Source organism: Centruroides sculpturatus, unplaced genomic scaffold, assembly GCF_000671375.1.
Source record: "Centruroides sculpturatus isolate CEXI.00-Female unplaced genomic scaffold, Cexi_2.0 scaffold2591, whole genome shotgun sequence".
NCBI lineage: Eukaryota > Metazoa > Arthropoda > Arachnida > Scorpiones > Buthidae > Centruroides > Centruroides sculpturatus.
Genome location: NW_019386690.1, coordinates 1 through 24,425, shown reverse-complemented (window position 1 = coordinate 24,425; position 24,425 = coordinate 1). Strand labels below are relative to the sequence as shown.

The 24,425-nt window shown below is 30.6% G+C and overlaps 1 long non-coding RNA gene across 2 annotated transcripts; it reads left to right on the top strand.

The window, feature by feature from the left end:
- Positions 1 to 9,916: 9,916 nt before the first annotated feature.
- LOC111615567 lies at positions 9,917 to 18,960 on the top strand. Of its 2 annotated transcripts, none has more exons than XR_002755096.1 (4): positions 9,917 to 10,021; positions 15,614 to 15,721; positions 18,221 to 18,334; positions 18,432 to 18,960. It is a non-coding gene; the product is annotated as an uncharacterized LOC111615567 (long non-coding RNA). The 2 variants fall into 2 exon arrangements; XR_002755097.1 differs by lacking the exon at positions 9,917 to 10,021 and adding an exon at positions 13,205 to 14,931.
- The last annotated feature ends 5,465 nt before the right edge of the window (positions 18,961 to 24,425 follow it).

Below are 24,425 nucleotides of genomic sequence, written 5' to 3'. Positions count from 1 at the left end.
TTATTATTTTTTTTCTTTAAGGGAATTTTTCGCCAGAATTTTTGATATTTCGTTTCAGAAAAGTGTAATCTCTTACTTGGTTGGCTAATTAGCAAAACTGTCATTGGACGGAGCTAAAGAAATGGAGGCACGTCACGCGATTCGGTTGATAGAAACGCGAACTTTATTCGTTAATTAAATTTTTACATTTGCTCTGCGTGCACATTTACTGAGATTTTTCCAACGTAACTGCACAGATGTGTGAATGGCACTTCACACAAGTGATTTACTTGAAAACAAAGCAAAATTCTAATAATTTAACGATTTAACACTTAAAAACCTTAACAAGAGCAAAAAAAAACGCATAAAAAATAAATTAGACAATCAAAAAATTACAATGCTTTATATTACATATTTTAACACTCAATTTAACTTAAAAAAGTCGAAAAAGATAAAAAGAATGTAGTAGAATCAGAGAAATGACTTTATTGATTGGTAGTAGACTTCAACACTAGACAAAATTTCATCTTTTCTCTCCCCTCTTATTCTCTTTCTTCAAGAGGGGGGAATGGAAACAAACATAAACGAATTCAACGTTTGTAATGTTATCACAAAATACGTCAATTGAGATGGGAGATTTTTGCTAGAAAATAGGAACGAAAATGCCACACTTAACAAAGAAAAATGAAAACGGTTGGAGGAAAATTCTATGAATTCTTCAAAAAAAAGGGAAAAGGGAGAAGAACCATTTCACTATCTGCTTGGCTTCTCCTAATGTGTTTGGCTTCCTTGCAAGACTTTTCAGGAAAAAGGAAGTGTTAGAAAGAATATATTTTTTGGAAAGAAAGTATAGAAACATTTTAACCAATTAAATAGCGCGTTATATAAAATTGCATAATTTCGATTTCTGATTCATTTACTCTTGCATATGTTGATTCGCTTGAGAGATTTCTAGGTTAAAATAATATATATATATATCCTTGAAAAAAAAAAATTAAAATTTAAACCAATTAAATTGGGTGTTACGTAAATGTTTATATAATTCTCTTGGTGATAGGGCTATATTTTATTTCTACATCTAAATATTAAATTAATTATAGTTAAACACAATACAGATTTCTGGATTCATTTACCTCTTTTACATGAAAAATCATTAGCAGCATAATCAGCAGAAAAAGTAAGTTTTATATCTCGTTTCATGATAAGGTCTATAATGACTTTACTACAGAAATTAGAAGGGCTAAGAAATTTTTATCTGTTCTCTGAATTTTTAACAATTTTTATATCTGATTTTTCAACTCATCAGGTCAGTAGATACGTGGATTTTTTTCTTGTTAATTAATTATTTGTGTGAAGCACAATCCAAGATTCTTTTTTTTTCTTTTAAAGATTACTAAAAATGGTTCCACCCCAATCTGTCTTTATATATATATACGTATAATAGCTTTTATCAACGACGTCTGGGTTCCTCCTACTCATAAATTGCGCTCGTTTCCCCCTCTTTTTTTTTGTTGAATGGAATAGTGAACTGCAGCCAAATATATAACCGATAGCCCCGCCCAATGGTTTAATATGTATGATTACGGAATTGAAGAAGTCTGTAAGCAGGGGGTGAAAAAAAAAGACATAAGAACAGCATAAATTAATGCTTTATGCATCGGTTAAACTGGTAATTGTCTTTATTCCGCCCAATATTTAAGTGGTGTTAAGTGGCTTAGTAGTAATTAAATCGTTGATGCTGCCAATTTTGATAGTTTTGCTTGAAAAAAAACACGGCCGTTTTATACGATGTATGACAGGTTTATGTTAAATTTTTCGCTGTACATTCGTTACAACCGATTGAACTTTATAAAATAACGCTCCGCCCAAATGTTCAAGCAAAAGGTGTCATTATATAAGTCAAATCGATTTTATGCTGTTATCGATCTCCGCCCAATATATATAGGCCTATATATATTATATATTATGGGCAAAAGTCTAACTTTAATCAATACTCCGCCCAAAATCGAGTACATAATCGATTTATTCGTCAAAATAAACACAAAAGACACATCAATTGTAATAAATTAAAAATGGGCGGAGGAGGATACATACTTACGTTTTAAATTATGCTTATGCGAGTTAATTACTAGAATTTTCGATTAGTTTAATGAACCGAGTGAAAATATATGAATATATTAGTGTAAACGTGTATTGGGCGGAGCAGCCATTGATTTTGAAGAACTGAAAGCCATTTAGATAAAGAGAAGAATTTAACGTTAAAAATATTTAAATTAATAAATTAAATTAGTAATTTATATAAATTTTATTAATTTTTTAAACATTGGGTGGAACCACTCATCAATTTAAATAAATAAATAAATAAATAAATAATAAATAGAAAGTAAACGGTATTCATAACGCCCGATTTTAAAATTTAAATTTTAAAAGTTAAAATAACGTTTCGAAACGCGATTGGTTTATCGCAATTCAAATTTTATCCAATAGCCTTTTTTATTCGGAATGTTTTTATTCCACTATATATCAACTAGATCGATAGTTTCTATGGTAGAATTCGCCAATAGTGGAGAAAATGGCAGGACTTGGCTATCCTTCTATAAATAAAATCCCTACTAAAAATCAAATATTACAAAAACTGACGAAAGAAATCACGTCTTTTACGTAACATCTAAGGGATTGAGTGAATCGCTAGTGTCAACATTAGAGTCTGGTAGAGGAAAGCTACATTGCAGCCATGTTTACGTGGTGTCACCTTAAAGCCAGCCATAGCAGTGATACTGTCGCTTCTTGTTAGTACCCTGTGACCACCACATGTCGTAACTCAAGTCCAACTTGCTAGGAATTTCTTCCAACGAATATCATTTATCACCCGGTGTCAGCGCAGCAACTCTCCTCGATATCCATTTACTTTCTTGCCCTTTTCGCTTACTATATATAAATTCTAAACTGTTTATAGCCCCTTTCAACTGCAACTTTCTAAAGATTCTATACATTTTAATGAATAAAATCAGTTAAAACGGTTAAATATAAGTACAATGGCGGTTGCCTAAAAGTCGGCAAAGATGAAGCAGTAATTAAAAATTTATATAATCTAGCTTAATGATAATTGACAATAATAATTAGAAGATTATCATAAATCAGGAAATAAAATTTTAACCAAATTGGATTTAACGCAATTTAGATAAATGAAAGATAAAGTAAGGAAAAGATAAATCGGTTCATATTAAATTAATTACGGCATTTAATTTAAGTAACTATTAACTATTAAATTACTGAAAAGATGAAGGTTTTTATTAATTTTAATTATTATAAAAATTAAACAATACGGACCGACAGACGAAAGTTTCCTATCGAAGCATTCGTGTACGACTTTTATTAATTACAAACTTTTTCTATTACCATTAATGTCACAGCGGTGCATGTTACACTATCTTATACTTGTTACTATAATGGCAACAACACGTGACCTGGAAACTGTTACGTCTTTGTAATATCTTTTATAGATATTAATCGATGTCCTTTCACGTTATATAAGCCTTAGGAAGAGATATTAAACCGTTATATTCGAGAGGATCGAGGTATAAAAGTTTATTACTTAAGAAGTATCTGACATATTAAATTTTTTTTTCTTGCTTTAGGCACAGATCCGATCATCTTTCATTCTAAAAAAAAATAATAAAAATTGTAAGAAAATAATAATAATAAAAGGCAAAGAGAATTAGTCTTATGCTGCAATAAAAGAAGGGTGATAGTTGAAACTGTGTTTATTATTCTGTAGTCTCAAGGGGTAGAGGCCTCATACTGTTGGATATGTCATGTTCTTTCTATCAGAAAGGCTTACAATTCGAGTAAATATGGTTAGAAACTAGAGATGAATGTAAGCACGTCGTTGATAACGAATCAACGCTGATGAAATGGTAATTGTAATTAAGTACAGTAAGAACTTTAATTAAACTTGTATTATTTAAATGGTTTTCTGTTATCAGAAAACTTTAATTCCTCTTTCAGTTAATTCGTGTTAAAAAAAAAAAGGGATTGTTTTATCAAATGCACTAACCGACAATACTCCAAATAATTTATTGTTACGGTTATCGGTGACGGTTGAATCAGTATTGTTTACAACTCTCTAGCTAATAGACTCCATTTGTCTATAAATTAAGCCACTCGTTTCGTTTATTCTACAGAAAAAATCCTGCTATAAATAAGCTGTTACAGTTACAATTGTAAGCTGCAATTGTAAGAATGGTATCTACACATGTTTGTGTTTTGTGTGGAATCTATGAATAGGATAACTAACACCAGCCCTGGTTTACTTCAGTCAGAGTTTCGTGTTGCAATTTTACTCCCAACCAGCATTATTTTTGTTCAAGATAGTAGTAAGGAGGCCGAAGTTTACTTGGCTAATGAATATAATCTTAATTTGAGAAGAAGCAGTGATCTAGCGGTATCGCATTCGTCCCAAGGAGGGATGGTTGTTGTTACGAAGCTTCTCTGCTCATTAGTGGTTGTTTTTGTAATTTTACACAGAAGAAATTCTGTAGTAGCAACTGCTAGATAATAACGACGTCTGTTGAACTGAGAAATCTAATAGTAAAAATAGTTTGACCTCTAAATGTCATTAGAACAGCAAAGTAATAGGAGGACCAACGTGAAAACTGAGAAAAATAAAAATGTCTACCGCTATCGTTGTTAAAAAAAAACTATAAATATATAGAAGAAACCCGATAATAAAATACGAAACCATGGACCAAAATTAATGAATTAGCAAAAAATATATACACATACCAAAAAAAATAGGCGAAAAATACTGAATAGTAGTAAGAAAAAAATAGAAATTCGTCATGCAATTCAAAATTCTAACATAAAAAAAAATGTAATGCAACAAGTAAAAGATTCAGTGTAAAAAAATGAGAAGAAAAACGGTGATGCTCCCACACACCACACACATAAAAAAAAGCTTACTGCGGTTCCTGAGATCCAATTCACTTGTCAGAACTATTAGAATTCTACAATTATCGAATTTCACATCAACCCACACGAAGTACCACCCTTCCAAGCTGGCTGTTTACAGCAATTCAAACGCACCTATCCACCATGTTATTAAATACGTTACAAGACAACAAAGACTTTTCTGGAGTGCATATCCCCCCAATTATTCTTTTAAGACTAAATACTGTAATAATACTTAAGTAGAAGGGCTGCTAACGACATTCTACTCTGTAGTGTAATAAAGTACAACGAACCGACCAATTTGTTACGCCAAGGACGTCATTTCTGAATGCACCAATCAACTTTTATAAGATTAGTTGAGAATGACGAGTGCATTAATCACTTCTTGCAAGATATATAAATATTTCATATGCTTGCTTAACAGCTCAATTTAATTAAAATTTTTTTTCCACCCTCCTAATTATCTTATGAGCGATATTAAACCCGCCATTCGCTAGGAGTGAATTAATGATGTTCAAACGCACTCTTTCCTCAGAACTTTTGTTTTAAAATATTTATATTATTTTCATTTTCATCCTCTCAGATACACGTTTGAATCGTTTAATTTATGATTTTGTAAAAAAAAACCGTGCGAATTTCGATTTCGCTCAATAATTCTATCGTATTGGTTGTTTTTTAAAACAATCAACCAATCAGAGAAAGCGAGAAAGTAATTTAAAAATTCGAAGCAAATAAATATCGCTCCGATTGGCTATAACAACAATACCGTTATAATCTATTCCTGTCATTGGACAATTTAAATTTTTAAATTAACCAATTAACTTTCGTGCAAAGAATTTAAAAATTTATTACGTAAAGAATTATACGATCTTTGTAATTGGTCTTACAAAAAACAATTTAACCAATCAAGTTCACGATAAATTTTAAAATTTTAAACTTCTATTCTCTGATTGGATAATTAATAAATAACGCTCCTACTGGATATTTTCGACGACGAAAAACGGAGTGTTTAAATTTTAAATTCTAATCCAGCTGCGATTGGTTAAATACTTCCAAACTAACCAATCAGATTATTTTTCAAGTAGAAACTTTAAAATTTAAATAAAAAAATCGAATCAGTTGGATGAAAACTTGTAAAATTTTGGCTCCATCCCAAAAGCCAGGAAAATCGAAATTGGAATTTTACCCATGAGAATTACATCCTAGTTAGTTACTATATATTGAATAAATTATACCCATTGTACCTCAAAAAAATGTGGAACAATTTCTATGACGTGTTACGTGAATATTTTTCAGATGCAAGAAAAAAGCCACACCTTTAAATATCCTTATCTATAACTTTTCGGAAGGATATATTTATTATCACTATAAGTTACATATGTATTTTATTACTAAAGCAGCATTAAATTACTTTCATGAGCCGACTAAAATTATATGCTTTCACGCAGAGATGGGCAGGGTAGGGTGACTTTAAACTTAAAACGTTTATCAAAAATAATTAATTATTCAACGTGTTATGCCACGCGTGTTACTCCACTAATAAATAATTGTACTCAACTTTTCCTAATGCTGCTGCTGCTATATCAACACAGTGGTACTTGTTTAGTAACAAAATCGACTCTGCTGAATAATAAATACCACCCATTACGCAAGTACAGTAACAATCATTTAGATTTTTCTTCTGTAAATGTTTCCACGCTCTTCTACTAAACGTTAATAATAATCTATGCTACTTTAGCAACAGATTTCTATCAGCAAGATAATTTTCCAGAGATCCCTCCCCCCATTTCTTGATGTTATTTTAATTATAATTTGAGTTTAACACCCTGTTTACCTACTGAAAAGATAGCTTCCCTACCAACCTTTTCACAACAGGTGGAACTGATTAGAGACGGGTTTCTTCAAAAATAACGACAAACAGGAATGCTACTTTAGTACCAAAGGCAAGAGATCTCCGTTTAGCATCTGTGTCCCATTTATCAATTTCAGACCCTAACGCACTGCTACCGCACCAACAAATGGAGCATTTAGTGCTTCCTCGAAGATAATGAATCCCATTTCTTTTTCTAATAGTGCTACTTTAGAAAAATATATTTTGCATTGTAATCGTTCGTATCACCCCGAAACCAAGGTAACTTACGTGTAATCACAATTTGTTTCTATAGTAATCAAGAAAACACGGGACTATTGCAATAACGAAACTTATTTACACGGAGTTATTTCAACAGCTTACTTCTTAATATACAATTAGCATTAACAATGGAATATTTTAATTTGTTTTCGAGATTGGAGAAACTCATTTCTTCTCCAGTCGCACTGCTTTGGCATTAAAAACAAGTTAATATCCATTCTTCCTGATTTCATTTGTTTAATTATGAAAGTTTTGTTGTAAAAATTAACATATATATCTATTTTTTGGTTACAGTTGTTGCAACGTATTCTAAATTAGTAAAATATACTAGAATTTACTGTAAAGTATATTTAATAATAGCATAAAATTCCAACTTATGATAACCAGTATTATTACTATCGTAGTATTTACCACGCAAAGCTTCGTCTACAATGTGGAAAGCATAAAAAAAGGTACCCAATTTAACGCCAAATTCGATAGAATTCATCATAGATTAATACTGTGGTAGCATTCGTCGCAGGTGAAGTCCCACCCGTCCAGAAACCACAAAAAAAAAAAAAGAAGAAAAAAGACGCGTAACCGTCTACAGTCGATAACGATGACGCCAGTAAATACATCCACAGAAATCATTTATACACCAAGCAACACATCCACTTTTAATAATAAAAATAGCAAATGACACCCAGTCACGTGATGAGCCAATCAATATCTGTACAGTTCAAACATCCGTACGAATACAGTAACAAACTACCGACGGAATAACCTGGTACAACTATCAACATTTATTACTGTACTCCTAACGATTTTATCGATTGGAAGGGAGTAAAATTTTACCTTCTCCAACACGTAAATGGCCCTTATATTGTGAATATATTTACACTTATATATTTTTAAAACGCTTTCGTCAGATTTAATGCCTGGACGTAATGAGTCACGTCGATTAAAGATGCACACGATTGTACGCCAGAGATTACAACAACAAAGAATATTCATGCGACGACGTCACCCAGAGGGATGTGTTTAACAGTAATTCTCATTTCCCAAAGTTCCCATTTATCACAGGGTCCCGCTGACTCACAGGGTTCCTTCCCAACATGGTCTCACACACCCATTATCGGGCAGGGATATGTCTACTATGCCGTTCTCACATTCTGAAACGTCGCAATAAATCTACACCCCGGCACACACACTCACATGCATACGAGAAATGAACACAAATATGTGATTTACAACGAACATAATGTGCAATATAGATACAAACGCAACATAACTCGAACACAAGTATGCCTGAAGAATGTAAAAATTAAAGCGTACAATAACAAAAAAAAAAAAAAATACATAAACAAGGCACATAAAAGACTTTTAAGCACATAAAGGCAAGATATATGAACACAAAGATACAAAATATGACCCAAACAAAAAGAAACACGCGACGTTGAATACACAAATACACAGAAAAAGAAACACGCACACTAACGAGAGAAACACGATGGACATTTTAAATAATTAACACATTTTCCCTTCTATTTAAATTACGTTTCTTCCTTCTCTTTGTCGCTACCAAAATGATAGGGTGGATGTGCATCATACACAATCAGTACATCAACAGTGCGGATGTGATGTGAGAGCAGACTACATTCTATTCAGTGTTCACCTCTCGCGATAACTGAATCACCAGTTGGTTCCTTGACAAAACCACTCAAGAAATCACCAGACTTTTCTCTCATTCTACTGGAACTTGACCAAGAATTCGGTCGATGAAACGTGTTTCTGGTTTTCTTTCTGTCTCTATTGTTTGTTCTTGAGAAATTTTTTCGACTCTTCCAATGTGCATTATTGTTTTTTTTTATGTGTACGAATGTGGCAAAAGTTTGACAGACATTATCTTTATTAAGTTTCTATACTGTACTAATTACTATATCACAAAAGAAACAATACAACGTCGTGTCTTATAAACAGAATATATCACAGAATAGCTGATTAATTTACGTTTCATAAGTTATCAAATTAACATATAAAGGAACATAATTTATACGTCGTAAAGAAAGTTTTAATTACACACTGCCATTTGCTAGTGTTTAAGATAACCTGCAAAATTAGATACGCTAGGAACTATTTATATAAAAATATCTTAAAACAATACAGAAATCACCAGCATAAACTTAATCCCGCTTACAACGCTCGAATCACACGCCAAAATAACGCAATCCATTCATGGTACCAGTCGTCTCNATTAAATAAACTTTAAACCTAGATTTGCGGCCTGTAACTTGTAAGGATATGGAATACGTTTTTATAATTTTATTTATTACAAATTTCTTAACGATATTTTACAAAAAAGGGGGTCTATTTTAGCATTTTAAACAAAATATTTACAATTAGTTAATATTCTGACGTAGAACTTATGACGTAACGCGTTACGCATTGCAACGTTCGACGGATTCGAATTCGTTCCATTTCGTATTGCCGGCGCCATCTTGGAATAGAATATTTTCCGGAAATTGCGAGTTATTTTTCGCTCCATTTTAACATTTTTCGAAATAGTTGAATTACATAAACCCGAATATCACAGGCAATATAAATTTTTTGATTTATAAGTGACCAAAATTGAATAATTGTCGATAGAACATTAGATATAAAAGTCTATTTTTAGATTTAAATTTTCATTAAAAATATTTAAGATTGTTTCCATTTAGCATCGAATTAAATTATCAGATTATAAATAATATTCGCTTGGATATAGTCTTATATTCTTTTCAATGAAATTAGAATTAACTAATTAAAATATTAAAATAATTAGTTAATCAATCATCTTGATCTTTTCTATTCTTAATAATTAAATCCTTAAATTATTCTAGGAAGAAGTATCATTCTCAAATGTTATAATCCATTTTCCAGAGACATGGAATTATTTTGAAAACTTGTGCTCAAAAAATTTACAAGAAGTAAAACAACAGAAAGGTAAGGCATTTTTATTTTCATTCTAATTTGTTATGATACATTGATGCAATAAAAAATGGTATGTAAAAGTTTGAATCCTGATGATAAATCTAATTTATTATTGTAAAATGATGTTTGAAAAACAATTTTATTCATTCATGCCATTTAGAATAATATGAATTACAATTTTACTTAGAAAATTAATTTATTTTTAAAATAACAAAGTTTTACAACTTATGTATTATTTATTTCAATGGTAGAGATATTTTAAATTTAAAAAATATGTTTAACATACTGCAAAAACAATCCATTCAAACTTGACACCAATGCACTTGGTTGGTTACATACCATTGGAAAAACTCCAAATTAATTAAAACTATTAGGTAGCCCTCCCAACTGCAGACAGTTATATTTCTGTCTCTATACTAGCTGCTTCTATACTCACCTGCTGACAACACATACTCGTATATTGGACCTCTGCTGGCTGCATGGTTGGCTGGTATAGCTTGCCTGCATTGCTGGTCATACCCAGAGAAGACAATGTCTGCTTCTTTGGTGAGATGATGTTGACCAATGTAATCTGCTCCATCATACTATCTGTCCATTTGTTTATTTTCTCCTGGAGAGTGAATTTCATCATCTCTACAAGTGTGGCAGGGTTGTGACAATATAAAGTGACAGGTCTGGTGAATCAAACTCTCTTGAAGGAAGGGATATCTAAAGGTTGTGAGTGATCCAGACTCAGGGTTTGTGGTTTTCCACTGGAAAATGAAATGAACTCCAAACCTTAAAAAGCACCACAAGGACTTCTTTAAACTCTCTGTATATGTGCTCCAAGAGAAGCACTTTCAAGTCTTTTAAACAGGTTAATGCAGTGTCCCTGAAAACTCAACTTTATAATGATGATCATTTCCTGATAACTCCACTATCTCTCTGACAACTGAAGGAAATGCTGATCCCAAGAATAGCAGTAATGGGGAAATATACTCTGCCAGTTGAAGAGTGTGGCCAATCACCACTGAAGAAATCATAAATAGTTTATTTTTTCTGGAATTAGTACTTTCTGACATTGACTTTAGTGAATAAATTTTTTAGACAACTGATTTTTGGATAATCAACTCTACTGCATAGTGAAAAAGTTTTGAATTCCTAGTTGGTTGCCCATATGAGTAATGCTTTAAGAATTCTTGACATAAGAAAGTTAAGTGTAACAAAACTTTCAATAATCCAAAATAGTTTTCTGGACCTTATGCTAAAATACCCTGGTATAGAAAAAACTCTGATGGAATAGAAGAATTGAATGAAAGGAGTCAGGAAGTGTCAAGGATGTCCACCCGAAATAAACTGTCTGAAAGACCTGTCAAATCAAGGAACTGACTTTAGGGTTTTTTGAATGGGTTGATGGGATAGTTGGTTACATACTACATATTCAAAATATTATGGAAATATCCCGAAAAACAAAAGTTGAAAGACCTATAAAAAGTCCTGTGATCAATACCAGCTACAGATCTTTTTGAAGGGAACTGCCAAACAGGAAGATAACAGAAATTATGCTGGGAAGCAGAGCCAGCCCTACCATAGGGCGAGCGGAGCAGTCGCTCCAGGCGCTAAGTCCTACGGGGCGCTTCACTGGTAAAGAAAATTAAAGGGTATAAATTAGGGGCAACCAAGGGGGGCACCATAATAGGATCTCGCTCCATCCTAAAACTTGCCTCGGGCCGGCATTGCTGGGAAGTTACACGAAGGAAGAGGCAAACAGAGTCTCAGTTCAATGCATCCTTACCATACTGTAGTTATAGTTCTTCAGTCATTCAAAATAATGTCATCAGACAAGAACACTGAAGGGAAAAACATCATCAATTTTCATTGTCTGAAGAACTCCCATCCCAGCAGTTGATTCCAGGTCAGAAAAGGATATTGCAAAGGAGTGTGGAGGTGTCTGATTTTAAAAGATCATTCCAAGATTGAAAGGAAATTCAAAATCCAACCTTGGTTCCAAATGGGAAGAAATTGTATGGCACACAGTACAGTGATATGGAGAAAGTTATTTCATCTAGTTTTTTAGACATTCAAGAACAATAGTCCCACATGTAGACCCCTTCTTTAAAAGAAGGCTTCAGAGTTTGTGAAAATGCTTAGAGCAGAAGACTTTCAAGCAAGTAATGGGTAGATCTTTAGATTTCATGAGAGTGTGAAATCCTCAAAAAGTATCTTCAGAAAAAACAATGATGTTTTGATGAACCTAGCTTTTCATGACTTACAGTTGAGATACAATTATAATTTGTGGATACAGTGCAGATGACATCTTCAACACTGATGAAACAGGCATTTTCTTCCAACTGTTGCTGCATCAAACTATTGTTGTTAAGAATGATTATAAAGAGAGCACAAACTAATGTCCACTGCACATGGATGGATATGGAGATGATGAGATCCTTAATTATTGATTGCTGGAGTGTGAGCATCTGTCAAACCATCAACAATCCAGAAATTCTGGAATAAAACTAGCATGATTTCACTTGACCTGAATGAGCAGAATCAGGGATTCAAGAAGTACAGATGTTGCTGTGAAGTCTGGCATTCGTTGAACCATTCACTTTGTGAGAGTGGACAAGAATTTGTTTGTATTGTTACTCTCTGACTCAACAATAAGTTCTATCTGATTGAGATAGACTATATAGTCAATATTATGAGTAGCTAGTATCAAACAAGTAATATTTTTTCTAGATAAATTTGGGACATTGATTAAACTCAGTTTACAGCTAAAAATTACTAAATGCAATCATATAAGACAGTAAATTTTCAAACAGCTTATTAAAGACTTTAATAATGCAATAATACAAACTACCAGTCAAGACAAAAAAATATCATATCACATACTGTATAACAAATACAATCAGTTAATTCCAAAATATTCTTATTATAGAGTTATTTTTTGCATAAATTCTGAGAGGGCAATAAAATATATTTACCTACTTTTAATTATCTTTTGTAATTACTTTTTATATATTATTATTGATATAATGTTAATGATTATAATTATAAAGCTCTGTGGGTTCACACACACACACACACACACACACAGCTTTGGTATTGTATTTATTGGATTTACATTTTTTGAACCTTAAAATTGGATAGTGTAATGGCAAATTCTGCTAATACTCCTACACTTTTTGCATTCACAAAGATGGATAAATCAAGCAACATTATATGACTCATAATGGATAAAACCATGTCATGTACTTGCCTTTTAGAAAATGCTATTCATTATAATCTATTAATTAAAGAGCATTTAAAAACCTATAAATTATCCATCAGTAAGACAGGGAAAATAATTGATGATTTCTGGCAGTCAACTTATAGGAGATGTTTATATTACAGTCTTAGACTTTATACTGTACCTGTGTGCCATTTAATCAAATTGCAACCATGTTTTTGCTCTCTTAGAGATTTATTACATAAAAGCAATGAGCAAGTCAATTGCAAATGTAGCCTGGATTTAAGCACATATCTCATGCTATTCCTCTTTCTTTCACTTTGATTACAAGAAATATGTTCAAAAGAGAGGGGCACTATGGATAGCCTCTTGTCTGGGGTCCTTTGTCAGATATGATATTATTGGAAAAATAATTTTATCAGCCCTTCCATATATACTTATGTACAGAAGATACGTAGAAGATATCTTTATTATACGGAAAACAAAACCAGATATAAATGGTTCCGTACAACAAATGAACTGTATTAAATTAGACCATACCAGCAACTAAATGGTACATTTTTTGGATCTTAAAATCAACATTAGAAATGAACATATCCACCCAAATGTATATTACAAACCATCACACCCACCATTGTTTATATCTACAAGCTCCAATGACCTCCTATGTCTACAAAATAGCTGTTTTTAGAGTTCTGACCAAAAGACCCTTTACCCATGTATAGATTTCACTGAAATGGCAAATGACTACAACAGTTTGAATATATTGCTATAAAACAAGTTACTATAGAAACCTTATCCAGAATTTGGTTCAAACATTCTCTGGTAGTAGTGTTCAAGGCTCATATGCTAACAATGTGATACCAGATAAAACTATAAGAATTCAAACAATATACTTATTTGTGTTGTTATCTTTCTTCATTATAACCATAGCATGCTATTCGTATACAAATAAATAATCCATCTAAATGAAGCTAAATTAATGTACAAGTGTGATCCAATCATCTATATTATCATCAGAAATTGAAAAGACAATGTTAACATGCTTAGGATACCAAGGATACACAATTCCTTTGAGACAACTGATTCTGTTATTATCTGAAATACATTGGTTCCACCACACAACACAGTTTTAAGTGACCTTGCTTATATCTAAATTAACTAACAGTTCTAGAAATAAAAATCAGAAAGAGATCCAGGTAATGTAATGGATACCTGGTAATCAGGAGTTGTGGGTTTGAGTCTCATTCTGGACAATTCTTTTCTTTCAGAATATTCTAAATTTCCAATTAATTTAATTCTAATTATTAAATTTATTGGGAGATCAGCTGAACCACTTAATATAAATACTACTACTTATTTTATTAGAAATTATTTTTTATTCTGTGTCATCTAGGTGATTTTATTACGTTTATCTGAATACATTTTCTTTTTAGCGAAGTTAACAAATATTTTGCCAAATCCGAGACCAAAGAATTTGTTAAAAAGAAACTTTCCCTTAAAAAATGCAATTAAAATACTCGAAATATTACATCTATGACGTAAAACTCGTGACGTAACGCGTGACGCATTGCAACGACAAATTCGAATTCGTTCCATTTCGTATTGTTGCCGACGCCATCTTGGAATAGAATGTTTTCCGGAAATTGCGAGTTATTTTTCCCTCCATTTTAACATTTTTCGTACGAATTTTAATAACGAAAGCTTGCGTAACGTAGGTAACTTAATATTTTTCGATTATTAATATATCAAAATTAAATAAACTTTAAATCTAGATTTGCGGCCTGTAACTTATAAGGATATGGAATACGTTTTTATAATTTTATTTATTACAAATTTCTTAGCGATATTTTACAAAAAGGGGACTATTTTAGCATTTTAAACAAAACATTTGCAATTACTGTAGTTAATATTCTGACGTCGAACTTATGACGTAACGCATGACGCATTTATCGCACGTTTGACCGATTCGAATTCGTTCGATTTCGTATCGCCGGCGCCATCTTGGAATAGAATATTTTCCGAAAATTGCGAGTTATTTTTCGCTCCATTTTAACATTTTTCGAAAAAGTTGAATTACATAAACCCGAATATCGCAGGCAATATAAATTTTTTGATTTATAAGCGATCAAAATTGAATAATTGTCGATAGAACATTAGATGTAATAGTCTATTTATAGATTTAAAGTTTCATTAAAAATATTTAAGATTGTTTCCATTTAGCATCGAATTAAATTAATTTATCAGATTATAAATAATATTCGCTTGGATATTGTCTTATATTCTTTTGAATGAGACAATAAATGTCCTGTATTAGAAAATTATTTTAATTAATTAATCAATCAATCATCTTGATCTTTTCTATTCTTAATAATTAAATTCTTAAATTATTCTAGGAGGAAGTATCATTCTCAAATGTTATAATCCATTTTCCAAAGAGACACGGAATCATTTTGGAAACTTCTTGTGCTCAAAAAGTTTACAAAAAGCAAAACAACAGAAAGGTAAGGCATTTTCATTTTCATTCTAATTTGTTATGATACATTGATGCAGTAAAAAATGGTATATAAAAGTTAGAATCTTTATTGCTGTATTAATCTTTATTTCTATAATTTTATTTTGCTTGAAAAGTAATGTTATTCATTCAGGCATTCAAAATCGTACGAATTCCAATTTTAAATAAAATAAATAATTTATTAATAATAGCCAAAATTTTACAATTTACATATTATTTTTCAATGATACAGATTTGTTAAATTAAAAAATAAGTTTAACATACCACAAAACTTCAAAACTAAAATCCTCCACTAATACCATATTCAAATCAGATGAGAATAAGATTTTTTCCATGTCTTATAAAAGTCTGGAAAAATATTTGGAATAAATTAGTCCTTCACATTATATTTATTTCATATTGAGATAAATTATAAACATTTAAGAAAAACATTAGCAGAGAGTTTAAATCTTAATGTAATTTGTTCTAAAATTATCAATGAGAATTTAAAATGAATTTATAATTTCTATGTATTAATAACAGGATTTATTTTAAAAATTAATTTTTAGCTTGTTATTTCAATTAGTCAAATAGTATATATTTAAACAGTTTTACATATACAAATATTTGATATTGATTAATTTGAAATCAAAAGCAACCTTCCTTTATCAATTCCATAGTAAATTTATTACTACTTTTTTGAAATTCAGCCATAATAATATTATTTCCTTATTATACTGATTTTATATACCTTTTCATTCCTTGTTATATAATATGTTGTTATTTTATGTTTTATTATGATTATATGTGAAGAAAAATTATAAATTTTTGTGTGATTGTATAGTAAATATATTTGAATTTTATCTTGTATTATTGTGATGAAAAATAATTTCTTTCCCATTTTAAGAACCTAATTGATTTTATATACACAAATAAGCTCTAACCTATTAAGGTTTCACTTGACTATATATATATATATATTATATTTAAGAAATGATGTTTGTACAGTTGCATATAAATTTAGTTTGCTGTTGATTGTGCAATTTACAATTGTGAAAATCCAAATGTATTTGTTGACTATAAATATATACTGACCACATATCTATTTTAATACATTCAAGTACCTATTCTAATTATAATGTTTGAAAAAAATATGAATCTACAAAAATTACTAATTTATTACGGTTCATACAATTACCAAAATAATTAATGTAACAAAACAAAGTTTTGTAATATTTCCTTAAGTATTATTTTCAATTGAGGCAATTTAACATGATTGCTGATGGTTAAAGTAACAACATGCAATACTCAACTCCAGAGCGTTACACAAATCAGATCATACCATTACACTTATTTACTTGCATTAACATCTAGAATGTCAATTATATAAACAGAAGTTCTATCTAAGCCACAATTAACTCTTATTTTTGCTTAACACAATGTTAAATTTTAGAAAATGTAACAATTTTAAATAAACCATTTCTTCTAAAGAAATTATTTTATTTCTCTTAGCAAATGAATTAATTTTTATTAAACTTATAATATAATTGAGATGGATTGATAATGATAATAATAAGCACAGAGCCCAAGCGGTTAGTAGTTGAAAGTTGAAATTTGGTACTTAGTTAGGGTACATATACTAAGTAGGAATTTTTCAAAATTTCCCCCACCCTCTTGGGGGAGATGGTCAGGATTAAGGCTTACCGTGAAGAACTTGGCTTCTATTATACTATTTTAGATGTGGTTTTTTGCAGTTTTTGATTGTGTTTTAATAGGGTATACCATGAAAATGCACATTTAGAAGGGATTTTTCAAAATTTCCACCATGGGAGAGAGGGTTAAGGATTACCCCTAAAAACTTGGCTTCTACTGTACTATTTTAGATGCCTCTTTTGCATTTATGCGGAAAATCAAACATATTTTTAGACCCTTCTAAAAATTCTCAATGATGTTTAGTGTTCCATCGTATATAAAGTTGACACGGGGAGCACATGCACATAAGGGTTTGCTTTATTCGAGCTCTCCATCTTAATGTTCGATTTTATATTTATGAAGATTCTAGAAGATCCAGATTACTTTTCAAATTTAGTAAACCCAAAGAAGAACCCAGAAAGAGTTACAAAAATGTTTATTATTCATCACTTAGTGATATTACACACCAGTGAGTGATTGCAGTGAGTCTTAATTATTGATATCCTGGTATGGTAAGCAGATATCTAAAAATTTTCTAATTAGTTTCGGAAGAGGGGAACCTAATCTTACAATTGGTGAAAACGGGTAAGATTGGCTATAATCTAATAATCTTAATCTTTGCTATTGTTACTTTTTGCCCAAGCAACACCAGGCTCATCTGCTAGTATGTATATAAAGTGATGAAAATGAAGCTTAACTAGAATTTTAATTTTTGTTCTCTTACTTTCATATTAAAAATAGCTGTTATTTCAACTTTTTTATGTAACTCTTGAATACATTGATGATTCTGACATTTTATTTTTTACACATTTAATAGCTTTAACTGATTGTGAGCAGTTATAGCCAGAAGTTATGTAACATCATATAGGCTTTTGCTGTATCATGAGAGCAGCTATGTATGACAATTACTTCATGGATAATGAACTCAAAGGTAAGTGGCTGGAGTAGTTACATTTATTTTAAATCATTACTACATTTATTCATATTTTAGAATCTAAATTTTAAATAATGCTTTTTTAATTGTTCAGGTTATCTGCTCCACAGATAAAAACTTTTTAATATTTCTACTCTACGATACCTGTAACTGATGATGGGGATAGTCCTTTAGAGAATGTTGATATTGAACTTTGTCATTGCAATCCTTTAACAAACATTTCCATTATGGAAAAAAGCATACAACATTTTCTTCTATAAATGGTCAGTGAACTATACTTTTTCATTCCTAGGACCATTTTAATTTTTGTAAAAACTGAAATTCAGAGTTTGATTTAGTCTTGATTTTTATTTTGGACTAATCATCCCTATGTTAATTAAGCACAATAAAATTAAGGTTTAAATTTTCTTTATCATATTTAACGTAATAGTAAAAACAGATTATTAATTATGAATTATTGTAAACTTATATTTTAAATAAATAAAGAATTATTTTGTTTAAATTTTCATACTATATTTCATTATGTCTGTAAGGAATTAATACTTGTAATTTTATGTGATTGCTATGATAACAAATTATTTAAACTTATTTTTTATTGCATTTTTGGAATCCTTTCATTTTTGTTATTGTCCAATATCGTATAAAATAAAATATTTTTTTTTTGGATTTGTTGTACTTGTTTAAAATGAAACAATACAGTTTTAAAGAATATTAAAAAGTGTATTTGATAGAGTGCTTATTTTTTACTGTTAAATATACAAATAACCCCTCATTATAGAAAACACTGATATAATATAATTTCAGTATAGCAAAAAGTTTAAAGTTTCAGTTGGCCATTTGTAAGACTTGGCTTGAGAACTGTCAATATAAATTTCAGAGTACTAAAGATTTTTTCACTATACTGAACATTCCCAGTATATCAAAACACTGAGATGGGCTGGATGAAAATAATTATGAAATTCCTTAGACAACTGCACAAAAGGGGCATGTCTAGAAGATGCCTTAGGCCAAGGCTGGTGTGGTGGATAGACTGGATTCTTTGTTACCCATATTAAAATATTCTGGAAATACCCAGAACAACAAAGGTGAAAAACCCATAAAAGAGAGGATGACACCAGTGACAGGACCTCTCAGATTACAGGACAGGAATGTCACCACACTAGATGACTACAGGGATGATACTAAGAAGTTACAAGTAGGAGGAAGCAAATAAGAGTTTTATATTCAATGAATCCTTATACTATTTCAGTATCAAATGGCTAATATACTTATGGTCCATTAGTCAGTGAAACTAATCATGTCAGACAATAAAATATGCCAAAGAGGAAAACATAAAACCAATTTTCATTGTTTGAAAAGTTGCTTTCCTACAAGAAGTTGATTCTGAATAAAAAAGTAGATGTTGCAAGGGTGTTTGGCATCACCTTTTCTGTCAATGTTTTTAAAAGATTATCCAACATTGAAAAAAAGTTAAAAAGATCCAATGTTGGACCCATCAGGAAGAAAATACATAACACAGTTTGATGATGTGTAGAAAGTTATTTTCATCTGGTTTAAAGATATTCAAGCATGCCACTGTCCAATGAACAGTTCCTCCTTTTAACAGGATTTTGTGAAAAGTATGGAATTATTTCAAAAGCTATATGCAGAGAAAAAATTGATGTTTTATTGTACGTATCCTGTGCATGGCCTACAGGCAAGATACAATATTTAAATACAGTACAGATGACATTTTCAATACTGATCAAACAGGCACTTTCTTCAACTGCCAAGCCTGGATGATGCAAAGCATTTTTAATAAACAGTTGAATGAACTGGATTAAAAGAATCCAGCTGTCAGATGACAACTGCTTCATTTGGGTCTCACTGGAAAACATGCAAGTTGAGTGCTATGTACTGTTGTTCTACAGCTGATCTTGGAATAAGGCTAAATACTGAAGCATACTCTTGAGCATCATTTTTTGCAACATTGATAACTATGTATAGCAAAAGATCAATGTAAAGCAAGCTGTTGGCAAGACTGCTGTAGCATGGGCACATGCCAAACCATCAACAAGGCAGAAATAATGGCAAAAAAATGTCATGATTTCACATAACCTGTCACATGCTGAGGAAGGAAATGAAGCAGAATCAGGAATTGAGATGGTCAGGTAAGAAATTGTTGTCAAGAGGATTAACAAATTTACAACTGGAAATAACAAGACAAAGATAAAAGTTTCTTGGATTTGATAAGTTATAAAACTATCTACATTTCAGTATGTAGTTTACTGAAAATCATGCTTTCTTATCACACTTAAAAGGAACTCCCCCTTAAATTTAAATACAGTGGACTATCATTAACATTAACTACTGGTTAATATCAGATTTTTGATGTCTCAGCAGAAACCTATACTGTACTTAACTGCAGGATAGTGATGATTAGTTTTTTAACTAGAAGGATTCATCCTACTTCAGAAAGACCTAGTGCACCTGTATAATGTATTGCAGGTTGCATAATTATATATATTTCCTATATATATGCACCAATAATATACATACACCATACTTAATTACATATTTTATTGGAGAAGAGAAAGAAAAATGTACTTTCATAACATAAGTTTAATTTTGCTGTCTTGAATTTTATCACACTATATTTTGTCTGGTAGCATTAGAAACCACAAAATGTCACAGGTTCTCCATCCCTGGTGTAGGAAAGCCAAATTAATGATTACCATTAATCTCTTTTCTAGTTCAAAGTATACACATTATACTAAATAATATTAGTATATTATATTAATATTAGTATATTATATTACTAAATAATATTAGTTATCATAAAAATGATAAGAAAATAGAAACTGCAACCTTAAAATGAAGTATATAGTGAAATTTAACAATTGATATGGAATATAAAGGCTGTTATACACGTTACGGAAATCCTTTGAGGATTAACCGTGATTTTTTTTTCTATCTATCCACCTTTAAATAAAAATAATTGTTTTTACATTGGGAAATATTTTAATAAGTTTTGTAAATTACTATGTTCGATCCAGCCAGTTATATCCGATTTTTATTCGTCTGTTAAGTACATTCTTTGAGGATTTCCGTAACATGTATAACAGCCTTAACTTTCTTAGAGGACAAAAATTACATGCTATGGGTTTAAGTCAACTACTGGTTAATGTCAACACTTGCAGATGATCCCACAAGTAGCAATGCTAATGTGAGTACCTTCATTATATATTATCATATTTGTCAAACACCAAGTTTATGGTTTTCTTTAAAAAAAATTTAATATATAAATCTTATTACTTTGTTTTATGATTCTTTCAAGTTATTAAAAGTAAAAAAGAATTGAAATAAGTTAATAACAGTGGCATATTATAGCTTCATGAATTAGTGGGCCCCATGTACTGTACAGTAATGTTGACCTCAGACATTTTTCTTTGGGAGAATTTTTTTAGGAAAATATTTCCTTATAAAAGATTAATTTGGGGACCCCTGTTGGTAGAGGCCCCAGGCAATTGTCCCTTTTGCTCATAGGATAACATACCACTGGTTAACAAAAATATTTTTGTATGTTTTTTTGTTTATTTTGTGTATAACATTGCTATTGCAAAATTTAATTATGTATTGTATAAACTTATATAATGAACAAAACACTTATTTCAATGCATAGAGACTTAAATGATTCATTAATACATTAAATATTAAACAAGACAACTTATATATTCAAAATTAATTTATATATAATATCAATAATAGGAATTTTGTAAAAAATACACACCCAAATCTTGGAGCCCTCATTATCTCCCAAAGACGACACAATGCATCACTACTTAACTCGACTACCAGGAGCATGGCACAATAATTTTTTTTCTATCACCAAAAGCCAGGCAACCCGTTATTCTTACATGTCATTGAGAAAGGGGTCATCTCCCAATGCTTCAGGTGAAAACAGCTTGCCTAAATGCGATCAGATGAACTAATTAGCATAGATTTCAACTTACACGGTCAACTGCCAGAGCGATCGGAGCAAAATAGCTACACCTAATACTTTATAAGCATTTTTTGTCTATTGTTACAAAAATATTGATTTTAAATACCATTTTAGAATAATATTCCTAACTTTTCCAATCATATAGCATTGCAGGAAGTAAGTTTTAAAGAGTCTAGGTAAATATATCCCTTGTAATCTTACTTAATTATACTATAAGCAAATACACGAAAATTCAAATTTTCCTTCCTTTCTGACTTATGGAGAACTAATGATTTCTAAACTCTAAAACATTTAATAAAAATTGAAGTAGAATTAGAATTAAAAAGGCTAAAAAACCAAACCAGGTTTTTGTAGAGAGAAAAACACTTTTTTGTTACTTCACACTTATCCCCAAATGCATTTGCCAGCACACAGGCCTCCTCAGTATGGCTTATTTTCAATACATAATACAATTCAAATTGCCAATCATGATAAATATCCATTATTAGTTTCTCACTCCGTGATTACAACTTATATAACCAACAAGATTTTTCCAGCATTCTGCTGACACCATGCCATTATTCAGATTTACAGAGTTACTTTGCATAACTATTGCAAAATGTTCTTTAAGTCTTCTTTTAACCATATTTGTTTCTTTGTATACAATTTTTACTTTATTAATATTAATTTGACAATTATTAGCATTACAATGTAAAAATCTGGGGAAGTATTAACTTTTAATTGTACTGCAGCGAGATGTTCTGATAGTCTGATCTGTAACTTCCATTTAGTTTCTCCAATATAAAAACTTGGAACTCCACATGTGCATTGTAATCTGTAAACCACACCTTCTTCTAATGGATCCTTTTTATTAAAATTTTCATCATGAAGTTCAGATATCTTTATTTGTAACAAGATATTAATTAATAACTTTATATAAGGTTCTGAGAAAAGTCCTGCATTCCATATTTCCAGATACATTAACTCTGATCCAGTATTAAAAATATTCTCCAAATCATTTATTTTTCAAATAATGGAAATTTCTAGGTTACTCTGTCTATTCAGATATTTGTCTATCAAACACATGGTAACTTCTAATCAGCATTAAGAATCACAGTTTCAATATGGTCCAGTAGATATATTTAGAACTGTTAAAATCTTTATCGGTATCTTTATTGTTTAATTAATGAACAGTTAGTTTATATTAGTGCTATGACACGTGATAAGAGCTAAATTATTAGAACACAATAAAAGATAATATGCAGGCTAAGATAAACTTCAAGTTGGTCATTTTAATCCAAAACAATAATATAGAAATACTTAATTGTCAAATTAGAAAATAATTGACACTGACAAATTAATAATTGCCAATTGTGTTTGATTGCTATAAACTTGTGTGTGGAAAATATGTTTTACTGTTTCCCTTCTATAGCCATACTTTCTTTCATACTTAAAAGAAACCCTCTTAATTTAAATACAGTGGACTATCAATAACTATTAGTTTATATGAGATTTTTGATGTCTCAGCAGGAACCTATACTTGACAGCAGGCAGAGATGAGGAATCTTTTTTTTTTTAACTAAAAGGATTCATCCTACTTCAGAAAGACCTAGTGAGCCTGTACAATGTATTGCAGGTTGCATAATTATATATATTTAGTATACATGCACCAATAATATACTTAAACTATACATTAATTACATTTTTTATTGGAAAAGAGAAAGAAAAATATATTTTCATAAGTTTAATTTTGCTGTCTTGAATTTCATCACTCTATATCATGTTTGGTAGCATTAGAAACCATAAAATGTCATAGGTCCTCCTCCCTTGGTGTAGGAAAACCAAGTTAATGACTACCATTAGCCTTTTCCTAGTTCAAAGTATATATGTTATACTAAATAATGTTAGTTAATGGTGATGTCCCTTCCACTTAACTGACAGAATTATTATTATTATTTTTAGAAAGTTTGAACAAAATATAAGTTTAGCTGATTTTTGTATTCAAAATTTCCGGATGTTTCGAGGTTTATACGAAAAGTACTATAATCTTATATTTTACAGTTATATTAAAGAATTTTGTTTTTAAAATGCCAAAACCTAAACTAATAAGTATTCCTTTGACTATCA